The sequence below is a fragment of the Pelobates fuscus genome, chromosome 13 (genome assembly GCF_036172605.1).
Source record: "Pelobates fuscus isolate aPelFus1 chromosome 13, aPelFus1.pri, whole genome shotgun sequence".
NCBI lineage: Eukaryota > Metazoa > Chordata > Amphibia > Anura > Pelobatidae > Pelobates > Pelobates fuscus.
This window is the reverse complement of record NC_086329.1, coordinates 72,756,565-72,772,244: the sequence shown is the minus strand read 5'-3', so window position 1 is coordinate 72,772,244 and position 15,680 is coordinate 72,756,565.

The window sequence follows — 15,680 nt, the reverse complement described above, 5'->3', positions numbered from 1 at the left end:
AAAGGATTTCAAAGCATCATAAGCTAGAGCAGACTTTCTTCTGCTCTGCCATTGTGAGTTGCCAATCTATTTGTTATTTTGATTTATATTCATCATATGGATTTACACTATATTGTCTTTTTATTCCCTTTATTTATATGTGGAGCGTTTTAAAAATTACTCCTTCATCTGCAGCTGTTTCAATATTGTGAGGAGTAAGTTGTTCCTTTGGTTATATTTCACTAAAGCACAAATTCACTCAATATATAACGTTGGAATTAATATATTTGCACTTTAAGTATATAACCTATTGTATTTGCACTTTATTCATTATCCTTTTATTAAATTTATGTACAGACTGATTTAAAATTGTTAAATTAGCACTTAAAGGCACAGCGCACTTTTTTCTGCACATACTATTTGAGTGGTTTTAGAGTTATTTTCACTTCTATTAGTGCTTGCTAGCCTTTGTTGTGATATTTTAATTACTTTCATTAATTGTATAGCGCCATTTTTTTTACTTGATTTTTTTGTACTGTTCCACATTTCTTTTAATTTGTTTCTTTTATATTTATTTCCCAATGGTACATACTGAGAAATGTACATTTCTAATATTTGTTGGAAGATGATCCATTGATCCTCAGTGTTGTTTTTTCACTAGTTTATGCCAGTCAATATATTGTAATGCTGCTCTTAATTTATTGAAATTGGCCTTTTTAAAATTATATGTTTTAGTATACCACATGTGCTTTTGTTTTTTTGAGTTTATATGAAAATCACTGTGAGAAGCGCGGAAGCGCCTCTAGCGGCTGTCAATGAGACAGCCACTAGAGGCTGGATTAACCCATTTGTAAACATAGCAGTTTCTCTGAAACTGCTATGTTTACAGCAGAAAGGGTTAATCCTAGATGGACCTGGCACCCAGACCACTTCATTAAGCTGAAGTGGTCTGGGTGCCTATAGTGGTCCTTTAAATTAATTAGGGGTTACACCCTGTTTTCTCCCCATTACCACCACTGTGTCTCTTTTGATCACATAGGTTCTATTCTGGATTTAGTAGTGAGTGCAGAGCCTTTATATAGTATTTTAACTATATTTTATTTCGACTGTAGCAATAGATATACATAATTTTATATGGCCCAAGCTGTAAAGCATATTTAGCTAGCTATATAGAAAGATGGATAAGTGGATTTTTAGGAACTTGTATCTTCAAGTAATCGAGAACTAAGACACTAAAGCATCCTATCATAGGGGACCAAGGAAGCATCACTAGCCAATCCATTATATTTAGGATTTATCAAATATCGTCACAATCCAGTTCAGGTGCAGACAGGACACACACTGCATTGGTGGAGAAAACATATATCATAGTGTTCTGTTATAAAGAGTGGTCAAAAGAACTAGAATTGGGGCAATCATCATGAAACCACTGGAACCAGCAGGCATATTCTAATGTTGACTCCTCCCTTTTTCCATTTTTGTACCACTCTTTAAAACAGACACTTTGATAAATCTCTCACATGTAGGGTTGCCACCTAACTGGTACTTTACTAGCACAGCCGGTATTTAAGGTTGTATGGCCGGTGCCGATATTGCAGAAATGCCAGCAATGCAAAGGCCGCTATTTTTTTTTCTGTGCTGTGCTCTGTTCTCAGGTGATGTGGATCCAGTGGGGGAGCAGCAAGAGAAGTGCAACCTGACCATCCAGGTATGCATACTGGGTACTGGTGTTATTTTTCTGTAAATGCATGTAATACTTTATCGCTGATTTGTAGTACATCCTGAGGGGAAAACGTATTCACATAGGATCCTCCTGCTCTTCTGTTTGGCTCCTACTTTCATTCCTCCTGCTGTCCTCACTGGCTCCTCCTTCACTTCCACCTGCTGTCCTCACTGGCTCCTCCTTCACATCCACCTGATGTCTTGCCTGACTTCTCCTTCTCACCGTCCTGCTGTCCTGACTGGCTTCTCCTTCCCACCCTCCTGCTTTCCTCACTGGCTTCTACTTCACATCCTCCTTATAACCTGCCTGGCTCCTCCTTCCCTGTCCTATTGATATATCCTGTCTGGCTCCTCCTTCCCTGTCCTCCTGATATATCTTGTCTGGCTCCTCCTTCCCTGTCCTCCTGCTGCCCTGCCTGGCCCCTCCTTCCCCATCCACCTGCTGCACTGCCTTGCTCCTCCTTCCCCATCCTCCTGCTTACCTGCCTGGCTTCTCCTTCCCCATCCTCCTACTGTCCTGCCTTGCTCCTCCTTCCCAACCTCCTGATATCCTGCCTGACTCATTTTCCCCATCCTCCTGCTTTCCTGCCTGACTCCTTTTTCTCCGTCCTCCTGCTGTCCTGACAGGCATCTCCTTTACCATCCTCCTGCTGTCCTGCCTGGCTCCTCCTTCCCTGTCCTATTGATATATCCTGTCTGGCTCCTCCTTCCCTGTCCTCCTGATATATCTTGTCTGGCTCCTCCTTCCCTGTCCTCCTGCTGCCCTGCCTGGCCCCTCCTTCCCCATCCACCTGCTGCACTGCCTTGCTCCTCCTTCCCCATCCTCCTGCTTACCTGCCTGGCTTCTCCTTCCCCATCCTCCTACTGTCCTGCCTTGCTCCTCCTTCCCAACCTCCTGATATCCTGCCTGACTCATTTTCCCCATCCTCCTGCTTTCCTGCCTGACTCCTTTTTCTCCGTCCTCCTGCTGTCCTGACAGGCATCTCCTTTACCATCCTCCTGCTGTCCTGCCTGGCTCCTCCTTCCCTGTCCTATTGATATATCCTGTCTGGCTCCTCCTTCCCTGTCCTCCTGATATATCTTGTCTGGCTCCTCCTTCCCTGTCCTCCTGCTGCCCTGCCTGGCCCCTCCTTCCCCATCCACCTGCTGCACTGCCTTGCTCCTCCTTCCCCATCCTCCTGCTTACCTGCCTGGCTTCTCCTTCCCCATCCTCCTACTGTCCTGCCTTGCTCCTCCTTCCCATCCTCCTGATATCCTGCCTGACTCATTTTCCCCATCCTCCTGCTTTCCTGCCTGACTCCTTTTTCTCCGTCCTCCTGCTGTCCTGACAGGCATCTCCTTTACCATCCTCCTGCTGTCCTGCCTGGCTCCTCCTTCCCTATCCTCCTGCTGTCCTGCCTTGCTCCTCCTTCCCATCCTCCTGCTGTCCTGCCTGACTCCTCCATTCCATCCTCCTGATATCCTGCCTGGCTCCTTTTCCCCCATCCCCCTGCTTTCCTGCCTGACTCCTTTTTCTCCATCCTCCTACTGTCATGACAGGTATCTCCTTTACCATCCTTCTGCTGTCCTGCCTGGCTTCTCCTTCCCCATCCTCTTGCTTTCCTGCCTGGCTCCTCCTTCCCCATCCTCCTGATTTCCTGCCTGGCTCCTCATTTCCCATCCTCCTGCTGTCCTGCCTGGCTCCTCTTTCCCCATCCTCCTTCTGTCCTGCCAGGCTCCTCTTTCCCAATCCTCCTGCTGTCCTGCCTGGCTCCTTTTCCCCCCATGCTCCTGCGGTCTTGCCTGAATCCTTTTTCCCCATCATTCTGCTGTTCTGCCTGGCTCCTCCTTTCCCATCCTCCTGCTGTCCTGCCTGGCTTCTTTTTCCCCATGCTCCTGCTGTCTTGCCTGAATCCACTTTCCCCATCCTCCTGCTGTCCTGCCTGGTTCCTTTTTCCCCATCCTCATGCGGTCTTGCCTGGCTCCTCCTTTCCCATTGTCCTGCTGTCCTGCCTGTCTCCTTCTACCCCATCCTTCTGCTGTCCTGCCTGGCTCCTCCTTCCGGATCCTCCTGCTGTCATGCTTGGCTCCTCCTTCCCCATATTCCTGCTGTCCTTCGTGGATCCTCCATAGGAAGTATTAGAAAAGGGACAAAAGGTGAGGGGGCATATGGAGCAATTTATGGTGTGGTGCAAAATATGGAGCAAGTTAAAGGTGTGTGTTAAGGGGATATGGGAAAAGGGGCAGAAGTTGGTGGGATATGAAGAAAGTGGTAGGTGTGTGTCTAATGAAACGACCGCAAATACGATTAAAATGCTGGCTGTATACTGTTGTATGTCTGATTATAATAGAGAAGTTAGGGGACACAAAGTGGGAAGAATATAGAAAAAGGTGAATGTTTGTGGGCAGAATGGGGAAAGAAATGGAGGATAACATACACTAAATGGGTGGTAAGATACAAGTTAAGACATTAGAAAAATAGGATAAGAAACACAAAAGTGGAGTTAAGAGACACACAGGTGAAGATGAATTTTTTTTATAAAAGACTCTAATGCACAGCTTTCTGAATTTTGTGGTGCAACACATGTGTCGGCCACACTGTTTGAATGTGTCGCACAGAGGTGTCCGACAGAAAGGGGAGCACATTGCACAACGTTACCCTCCTGCTATCGCTTCATGTAGTGTGGCCGAGCTTCTGTTTCCCCCTACCCGGTCTAGCAGGAAGTGCTCACTGAGAGCACAGAACTGCTTCCTATCAGACTGGGTAGGAGAAACAGAAGCTCATCTACGAGTGGTCCACCTGCTCGGCCACTCTACATGGAGTGAGGTGAGTTTGAGCACGCATAGGGAAGGGGAAAGACAAGGGCACAAGGGGCAAGGGAGGACTAAAAAAGGGCATAGGAGGGGTGGGGGACAGAACAAGGGCTCAGGAGAGGGGATCTGAAGAAGGGCAAATAGAAGAGAAGAAATAGCTGATGTTGTGCATGTTGCCTATTGCTGTGGCCAAATGCAGATTCTACACTTTTATTTATAATTCAGTTATAGTGAATTAAAAGTATAACAAAAAATAACTCAAGGGGGCGGGGCCGGGCCGCCGAGCCGAGCGGTCGCAGGGGAGAGCAGCTCCTGCTTAACATGCCCCATCCACGCTATAAACTGTGGCTTTCTCGGACCCAGACGACCAAGCACTGCGACCTGCAATGAAGAGGGGCTACCGGAGCCGGGGAGAGGCTTGCTCCCGGAGCTCAAGTCCCCCGGAGGAGGATTACCTGCAGCAACCAGCGTGATCCGTCCTGGCGTTGAGTGGAGCGGACGGCCGCCGCTTCACTATCCTGCCCCACGGAGCCCGTCATGCACAAGGCACAACGGCGGACCCGGTCCTGTTCCCCCCCCCCCTCCGGACCGGGGGGGTTATCCCGGTCCTAGTTCCAAGCCTACACTCGGAGGCATTACTGGACCACCATGCAAACCCAGAGCCAAGATGGCGGAGGCCACGGGTGCTGGGTCCGACCTGCAGAGTCTAAGGCTGTTTACAGATTCCACCTGGCATGGAACACAAAGCAGCACACATATGACGGCCCACACTGTAACGAAGGACTCAAGCCCGGAGACACTCCAGGCACAAAGCACCGAAGACCCTGCACGCTGAACTACTCACGAGGACGACACCGCCCACGAGACCGCTCGCCCTTCTTCTGGGCTGGGTGCTCACACAGAGGAACCCCTCTGAAGCCTGCCATACACCCTGGGGGAAGAATGGGATCGGAACCCAGGGCCCTCGATCCTGCTGAAGGGATCAAGGGCACGAGCGCCTACAAAGGACACAGCGCCACCACAACACTGGGGAAACTTGAAGACTAGCAATATCCACCTCGAGACGCAACAGCAGGCCCGGTTGAGTGTACAGACGGGCAGGGGATAAGTAACGGACACGCTAGCTACTACCACGCGGACTTACAAGTGCTTAACCTGGACTTGGGCCAAAATCTTTGAAACAGCCGGTCGAAACATCTATGTAAGCTACTTTGATCAGCATGGTTGACTAACCACACACACCACGGGGTGCAGCTAGCAGGACCTATGCTCACCGGGACGTAGCGGGCATGTTACACTGGGCAACATGCAGCACCAAGCGGGGCATAATTAACCTAAGCAATTACTGTGTATATTGGGACTCCTGCATAAATTTTCTAATTGTGATTAGTTCAGTGTGAATATACTTCAGCCCACACTAAACGGCGAAACCTTAATTTTGCTGATTCTGTTGTCCCTCTCATGACCCATTGTGATAGGCAGGATTCATCAAGGGTTAGCCTGTACAATATAGAATGTTCCTGTCTTAACGCTTCAGCCCTACTACTGTCCTCTAGGTGCAGCTATAAGGGCCTAAGGGGTGATGTTAACCACCTCACATCTAAGCATGTGCCCAGCAAATCATACACAGTATATAATGTCTGCATGCTCCCCCTGTTTTTCCTTCTCTGCCTCCTAGCCACTTAATCTTTAGCCTCCGCATAGCTCAAAGTCTGGTAATGATGCTGTTAGTAATAATACTAATGTTATACAAACGAGATCGCATTCAACTTAATTAAACGGACCCTTATTGTTTAGCTTGATTAGCTTGCTTTAGTCTGTAATAATGATACTAATGGTGACGACACCACTAGCAATAATATTACTGTCCTACTAGCGAGGTCACATTCCACTCAGTTAACCGAACCGTCATTGTCTAGCTTGCTTAGCCTGTAATAATGATACTTCTGGTAGTGTTGCTGCTAGTAATAGTGCTACTGTTCTACCAACGAGGTCACATTCAACTTCGTTCAGCACACCTTCATTGTTTTAATTGCTTAGTTTGTTTAACCTGTAATGACAACTCTACTGTTAAAATATAAAAAAGAAAAAAAAAAGAGAGGCCGCTATTCTTGGGAATACATGCAACTATTGTGTACATCACTTATGCAAACTATGTTTTACATGCATTAACCCATTACTTTACTTTCTGTACTGAACCATCATACGCCTCAATAAAAACAAAGATTGACAAAAAAAAAAAATAACTCAACTGGAAAAACTTTGCATTTCGGCTTTGTTTTGAGTTCAGCTACTTTAAAGTGAACATTTTAATTGACTTTAATTCTGACAATTCTCAATTTAGTGAATAACCTGTCTGAGAAGCTTAGAGTGATGGGTATTGGCATACATTAGAAATACAGAATGAGATGGATTTGGTGGCTGCTGGTTCTAGGGTTGATAAGTCTGTGGAGATGATGGCTGTAATGGGAGAAGATGGCGAGTGTTATAGAAAAGGTTCTGGTTACGTTGTTACAGTTTTAGTGCGCAATAGGTATCGTTCTATCTACTGTCCTGATCAAATGGTACAGACGCTATTTTTATTTTTTATTTTTTAATGAACAAAGTTTGACATTTATACTCACTGAATATTTCCCTAGTAAGGAATAAATTGGATCTATTTTTCGATTTTAAGGGAGTTTTACTTGGTAAGATATTAAAATAATAGCATTTTCCTCTGAAAAATATATATTTTAATAGGATAGGCCATCTTTGTATTCCTTTATTTCATGTAAATAAGTCAATAAAAAGATCAACATTTCATTTCTATACAGGAAATTTCTTAAGGACTATTAAAAAATGACTACAGTTGCAAGAAAAAGTATGTGAACCCTTTGGAATGATATGGATTTCTGCACAAATTGGTCATAAAATGTGATCTGATCATCATCTAAGTCACAACAATAGACAATCGCAGTCTGCTTAAACTAATAACACACAAAGAATGACATGTTGCCATGTTTTTATTGAACACACCATGTAAACATTCACAGAGCAGGTGGAAAAAGTATGTGAACCCTTGGATTTAATAACTGGTTGAACCTCCTTTGGCAGCAATAACTTCAACCAAACGTTTCCTGTAGTTGCAGATCAGACATGCACAACGGTCAGGAGTAATTATTGACCATTCTTCTTTACAGAACTTTTTCAGTTCAGCAATATTCTTGGGATGTCTGGTGTGAATTGGTTTCTTGAGGTCCTGCCACAGCATCTCAATCGGGTTGAGGTCAGGACTCTGACTGGGCCACTTCAGAAGGCGTATTATCTTCTGTTTAAGCCATTCTGTTGTTGATTTACTTCTATGCTTTGGGTCATTGTCTTGTTGCAACACCCATCTTCTGTTGAGCTTCAGCTGGTAGAAAGATGGCCTTAAGTTCTTCTGCAAAATGTCTTGATAAACTTGGGAATTCATTTTTCCTTCGATGATAGCAATCCGTCCAGGCCCTGACGCAGCAAAGCAGCCCCAAACCATGATGCCCCCACCACCATACTTCACAGTTGGGATGAGGTTTTGATGTTGTTGTGCTCTGCCTCTTTTTCGCCACACATAGTGTTGTGTGTTTCTTCCAAACAACTCAACTTTGGCTTCATCTGTCCACAGAATATTTTGCCAGTACTGCTGTGGAACATCCAGGTGCTCTTGTGCAAACTGTAAACATGCAGCAATGTTTTGTTTGCAGTGGCTTCCTCTGTGGTATCATCCCATGAAATCCATTCTTGTTTAGTGTTTTACGTATTGTAGATTTGCTAACAGGGATGTTAGCATTTGCCAGTGACTTTTGTAAGTCTTTAGCTGACACTCTAGGATTCTTCTTCACCTCATTGAGCAGTCTGCACTGTGCTCTTGCAGTCATCTTTACAGGACAGCCACTCCTATGGAAAGTAGCATCAGTGCTGAACTTTCTCCATTTATGGACAATTTGTCTTACCGTGGACTGATGAACAGCAAGGCTTTTGGAGATACTTTTATAACCCTTTCCAGCTTTATGCAAGTCAACAATTCTTAATCGTAGGTCTTTTGTGCGAGGCATCATTCACATCAGGCAATGCTTCTTGTGAAAAGCAAACCCAGAACTGGTGTGTGTTTTTTATAGGGCAGGGCAGCTGTAACCAACACCTTCAATCTCATCTCATTGATTGGACTCCAGTTGGCTGACATCTCACTCCAATTAGCTCTTGGAGATGTCATTACTCTAGGGGTTCACATACTTTTTCCACCTGCACTGTGAATGTTTACATGGTGTGTTCAATAAAAACATGGCAACATGTAATTCTTTGTGTGTTATTAGTTTAAGCAGACTGTGATTGTCTATTATAAAAAGATATGGAAGGGCTGCGCCAAATAAGGGTAGATAGTCAAGTAAAGTATTGCTAGGGTGCCAATAGATGGTCTAGGATACTTGATAGAGTTCCTCTGTGGATGCGTCTAGTGTAGACCGTTCGGTATATGTAAATACAAGAGAGGTAGAGGCGACTAATGGTATAGTAGGAAAGTTCAGGGTGTGATAGGTAACAAAATGTAGAGAACTCACATTCAAGAGAGCTATGGCCAGCTCTGGTGTGGTTTGCGTACAGCGGTATAATCCCCACTTATGGGATATGTAGGGGTAGTCCAGAACTTCTGGTAGTCCAGAACTCGGAAAAGAAAGACAGAAAGCGACAATAGTGCTCTCAATTTTGATGTGGTTCAGTGTGCAGATAAGTAGAGGTAAAAAACTCACATTTGAGGGAGCTATGGCCAGCTCTGGTGTGGATAGCGTACAGCGGTATAATTCCCACTTATAGGATATGTAGCGGCGAAACGTCCGTCAGCACCGTCTGTTGATCCAAGGCTCCAATATAGAAGAATAAAAAGCAGCAATAGTGCTCTCAATTGTGATAGGTTAAGAGAGTAGTAGAGGAAATAAAATAATACAAAGATAGAGCAGAGGTACTGCTCTATGGATAGGCGCTGGTGGTATGATCCCCACCTAGGATTTCTTGGAGTACTGGAACTTTAAAATTGCCAGTGGAAGTAAAAGTAACCAGGAGAGGTTAAAATGCCAGGAATAGGTAAAAAAAAAGTTTAAAGTGCATAGAGAGTGCAATAAAAAGAGGATTGGTACAATAAAGTAGCCAAAAAACTTTTATTGATCTAAAATACACAATAAAATACAGAATTAATACCCATAAACGCGTTTCACCATAAGTGGCTTCTTCAGAATGGGATAAAAGTAGTAACCTGGCAGGGGTTGTTTAAATAGGGCTATGTTAATTAGAAAATTGTGCCAAAATTGTAATTGGCCAATCAGAGACAATTTTTAAAAACACTTTTAAAAATTAGGATTCAAAAGTATGGGAGTGATGTTATAAAGGTGATGAGTCCATTTAAATTATTTAAATGTAAAAACGAGGGTGAGAAAGTTGTTTTTTAAAAGTAAAAAAAAAAAAGTTGTTTTATAAAGTTCATAAAAAACAAATATAAATAAAAAAAACATACGTCACATATCGAAAAAATAAATAACACATAAGTAGATGGTTTAAAGGTACAGAGATACAGAGATATATGTAAATGGAGTATGCATGAAAAGGGGGTAATATAATCACAAACATAATGATTTAAATAGGGGTTAAATTATACCCCAGAGTAATAATATATTACAGATGTTAAATGAAAATAATAGATAAAAGAAAAATTAAATTAAATAAAAAATAACACAGAATACAAGATACATAAATGGAAAGGCATAGATGAAAAATTAAAAATTATTATTATGAGGGTTGGTTAGGTCCAAACATAAAGAATAAAAGCATGTAGATAAGGGTTGTATATAGGAATTTAAATAAAATTGAACAGGTCAAAATCAACATTTAAACCAGATAGGGTAAGAGTTTTTAGATTAAAAACCCATTCCATCTCAGCTTTACCTAATATGTTCTTAATGTTACCACCTCTCCATGGTATTATACATTTTTTTTATGCCGATGCATTTAAGGTGTCTTATGTCGTTATTATGTGTATAAAAGTGTTTGGAGACTGAGTGATTCAGGTAGCCTTATTTGATATTTCTACAGTGTTCACTCAGTCTCACTTTAAGACTTCTTCTGGTCATGCCTACATACTGGAGACCACAAGGGGACTCCAACAAGTAGATGCCATTTTTGGTATCGCAACTGATAAAATCTTTAATTTTATAGGTTTTGTTAGTGATATTAGATTTAAAACTGGTGGTTTTGGAAGGGACGGAGGGGTCTGTGTTTTTGCATCCGATGCATCTTTTACATTTATAAAAGCCACTGGCATTGGGCATAAAAGAATTAAAAGTAGGTTTGGTTTCTTTTGTAAATTGGTGGTTAAAATGGATTTGAAGTTTGGGGCACCTCTAAAGACAACATTAGGTTTGTCAGGTATAATATTTTTAAGTACTTTGTCTTCTTTTAAGAGGTGCCAATGTTTTTTGATAATTTTTTTGACATGGCCACTTTTGTTATTCAAATTGAAAACAACAGAAAGGGGCATGGGGTTGGTGGTGGGTTGGGTATTGTAAGTTAGGAGGTTTGCTCCATCTTTTTTGGTGATGGTATTTATAGTGGTGTTGAGGCGGGTTGGTGAGTAATTTTTCTCAATACATTTTTCTTTTAGATAATTTGATTGTTTGTTAAAATCTTCTATTTGGGAGCAATTCCTTCTGAGACGACCAAGGTTTGTAATGGCAGCTAGATCTTTCGATAGCTGTGTTGACGCAGACCTTTTTAAAGAATGTTTTGGTGTGGATGGTGTTGTCTGTAATGAAGATGTTGAGGTCTAAAAAATTAATAGATTCCTTACTTGTTTCGTGGGTTAGGGTAATGCCTCTATTGTTGATGTTGAGGTGGTGGATAAAAGAGTAAAAAGAGCTTCTTTGCCATCCCAGATAAAAAACGAATCGTCTATATATCTAAAATATGTTACAAGGTTCGTACACCAAGCATGCCTTCCCCATATGGCCGTGGATTCCCAGTCGGCCATAAAGAGGTTGGCGTAGCTTGGCGCAAACCTTGTACCCATCGCATTGCCTTGTTTTTGTAGGTAAAAGGAGTCAAAAAAACAAAAATAGTTGTTAGTTAAAATGATATTAATACTCTCTAAAATAAAATCTATTTGGGCTGGGGGGATTCTGTTTTCTTTAGTTAAAATGTCTCTGATTGCCTGGCATCCTATATGGTGGGGTATAATCGTGTATAGGGATTGGACATCACAAGTAGCTAAAATTTAATTAGTTTGCCATTTGAATTTGTCTAAAAAACGTAGTAGTGACATAGTCTTTTAGGTAAGAGCGCATTAATTTAACGGATGGTTGGAGGAGTATGTCAATGTATTCTGACAGATTGCAGAGTAGGGAATTTATCCCTTACACAATGGGTCTGCCAGGGGGGTTATTAATATTTTTATGTATCTTTGGTAAAAAAATATATGACAGGGAGTTTAGGGTATTTGATATTAAGATAGTTGTATTTGTTTTTGGTTAGGATGACAGAATCCAAGCCTTTTTGTAAAAAAGTGGATAGGGTAATTTGGATGGTAGGGGTGGGGTCAGAGGGTAGTTGGTTATATGTTTCCTTATCGTGTAGTTGTCTATGTGCCTCATCTATGTACATCTTGCTAGATAGGATAACGATCCCACCTCCTTTATCTGCCGGCTTTATAACAATATCTTTGTCTTCTTGTAGTTGTTTCAGTGTGTTGCGCTCGGCATGGGTGAGGTTGTGTGAGTCATATTTGTTATATTTAATTTTTTCAAAGTCTTTTAACACAAGTTTTTCGAACATGAGGGGTGCAGATTTGCAGTAGGAAGGGTAAAATTTGGATTTTTCTTTCAAATGAGTGTTGATGTTATTGGGGTAGTAATATAATTTTAACCAACAACTATTTTTGGTTTTTTGACTCCTTTTACCTACAAAAACAAGGCACTGCGAGGGCGGGGCCTGACCGCAGAGCCGAGTGGTTGACAACCTCAGGAGCTCCGGCACAAATCCGAAAATAAAGCCACCTTTCCCGTCCAAAACGGAGACTAATCGGGTCAAAAGACCCAGCAATAGACAGGGAACATCAAGCGGAGGGCAATGATACCCTTCAAGCGGCGAAATGAGCAAAAGATACCGGACAAGCGAAGGAGGCCTACCCAACCGGTGGGAGCGGGAGAGGCGGCCGCTCTCCCCCCACCACGGGTGAGGACCTCGGTATGGAAGGGACCCAGTTCCCCCCCCTCTGGACAGGTGGGGGTTATCCCGGTCCACCAGCATATGGCGAGCACCCACCTTTGGGACGCAACTCAGCGCCACACCACACAGTCTGGCCCACGAGGCCCAGCCAAGATGGCCGACGGTGGGGTTACTGACCTGCAGCAGCAAACCGCTGAGGAATGGGCGACGGCCTTCAAGGCTAAATTTGATGCTGTCTACCTGCGCTTCTGGGAACGAATGGAGGCAAGGCGCTCACATCCCAGACCGATGCCTTCTTCACCGGCAAAGAATCATAGCGCACCCCCTAAAAAGCAGCCGGGACACCCATGCACAGCGCTGCCGATGCGGAGGAGCGTGCAGGGCGCTGGAACTCAGCAGATGAAGCGACAAAAGGGCATTACCCGCACGAAGCGGCCTGTTGGAAGCCATGCAAAGGCACCACAGCCACCCACGGGAAGCTCCGGCGGACCGTCCACCACCCTTCAGGGCCACAGATGCCCACAACCAACATGGCACCACAATCAAAACGGAAGCCCAAAGTCATCTCCCGCTCACCGCACCGCCGGCTCCACTAAGGCAAGACTGACGAGCAGGGGCGAACGGCCAACCGGCACACACCCAGCAAACACCAAACCTGCGTTACAGCCCGGATCAGGGACAATACAGCTGACTAGTGCTTACATGTGCAAGCCTCCACACCGATGGCAGATCTCTCGGACGGCGTTGTGGGACTTTGCAACTCACCTACCAAGGTCTCTGCACTTCCCGTTGATGGGTGTCGGCTGATCGCGAATGTACCTTCTGCTGCACAGGTCACGCCAGAAGTACCCGATATGCCGGACCCGATTGCCTTATTGACTAGGGACATGGTTAAGTTTGATGCTTGTTTGCCTTATGTTCTCCAGCTAATGACAACCTGTCCCCCCTCTCCCTCCATGAAGCGTAGGAAATATACGTCCCTTGTTCATCCCCCTCCCTAACACACTCGAGACAACCGAGCAGCGCTGTCTAGCATTAATCTCAAATTATATTTCCAAGCCACACATACTACTCTGTTGGTTCCTCAAATATAAAACCTAACTCATACCAAGCGTGTTACAATATTACAGTGCCTTATCGTAAAGGTTAAGTTGGATGTTTTGTTTAGCTAGACAATAACCGATAACTGTTGTACCCTGCATAAATATAGAGAGAAACTTGTGTGACTATGCATGCCACTGTTTAAACTCCATTATATGCTGATATATGTCGATGCAAGCTGCTATGACTATTGTGGAAACTTTGTGGTTCATCTTAAAAATGTGCCAATACTCAAATGTCATACTTGTAAAAACGCTTTTTCTCAACAAAACTTAAAAAAATTGTGCAGTATATTCGTATGCCATGCTTTGAATGTTATGCCTGTTTCCGCTTACGAATACTATTGTGGCTGAATAAGCCTACTGTCATACCATGTACAACAAAAATAAAGATTCTAAAAAAAAAAACAAGGCACTGCGATGGGTACAAGGTTCGCGCCAAGCTACGCCAACCTCTTTATGGCCGACTGGGAATCCATAGCCATATGGGGAAGGCAAGCTTGGTGTATGAACCTTGTAACATATTTTAGATATATAGACGATTTGTTTTTTATCTGGGATGGCACAGAAGCTCGTTTTAACTCTTTTATCCACCACCTCAACATCAACAATAGAGGCATTACCCTAACCCACGAAACAAGTAAGGAATCTATAAAATTTTTAGACCTCAACATCTTCATTACAGACAACACCATCCACACCAAAACATTCTTTAAAAAGGTCTGCGTCAACACAGCTATCGAAAGATCTAGCTGCCATTACAAACCTTGGTTGGAAAGTGCCCCTCAAAGCCAATTCCTTCGTCTCAGAAGGAATTGCTCCCAAATAGAAGATTTTAACAAACAATCAAATTATCTAAAAGAAAAATGTATTTATAAAATTACTCACCAACCCGCCTCAACACCACTATAAATACCATCACCAAAAAAGATAGAGCAGACCTCCTAACTTACAATACCCAATACCCTAATTCCTGTCTCTCAGGGGGGTTAAGGTACGAACAGTGGGTCTGAGGTGGGAGCAGAGGTGGGTACTGGGGGGCTGAGGTGGGTACTGGGGGGGCCGTGGTGGGTACTGGGGGGGCCGTGGTGGGTACAGGGGGGGCTGAGGTGGGTACTGGGGGGCTGAGGTGGGTACTGGGGGGCTGAGGTAGGAGCTGGGGGACTGAGGTGGGTACAGGGGGGCTGAGGTGGGTACTGGGGGGTTCAGGTAGGAGCAGGGGGGGATGAGGTGACGTCAGACGGGTAGGAGAGGTCACCAGCGCCGAGGGAGCCCAGCGCTGGATTAAGGAAAGTGGCTGAAGGCGTTTTTAACCCCTTCAGCGCCACGGGAGGGGGACCTTGAGGGTGGGGGCACCGTCAGGGCACTATAGTGTCAGGAAAACCGATTTGTTTTCCTGACACTATAGTGATCCTTTAATTGCTGGGAAGGCACGCCAGCAAGGGTTACTCCATCTAAGAACAGTGTTTATTAATACACTGTTTTTGGTTGGATTAACTCCTTAAAAGTAAATCTGGCCATTTTTGTGGGCTCTTTTAGTGTGGGAGTCAGGGCTGTGTGGCTCTCACACAGCCATTCTGTGTGCTGGGCAGCCTACACATAATATATGTGTAAAAGCAGCAAGAAGGGGGAGACGAGTAGCAGGGGACTAGAAAATCTTGTACCAGGACCAAGAGGGGGGCCCTGTGAGTGGTCAGTCCACCCCTGCTAGGAATAATATAAAAGGGGGGCACATAAGATAAAACAGTAAAAACGTGCGGGCCGGGGGGAGAAAGGAGGGGCACTAATAACTTCCAAAACTAACTTATACAGCTAAAAAAAAACAATGTGACAATGTGTGTGTAGGGGGTGATACTGTGTGGAATG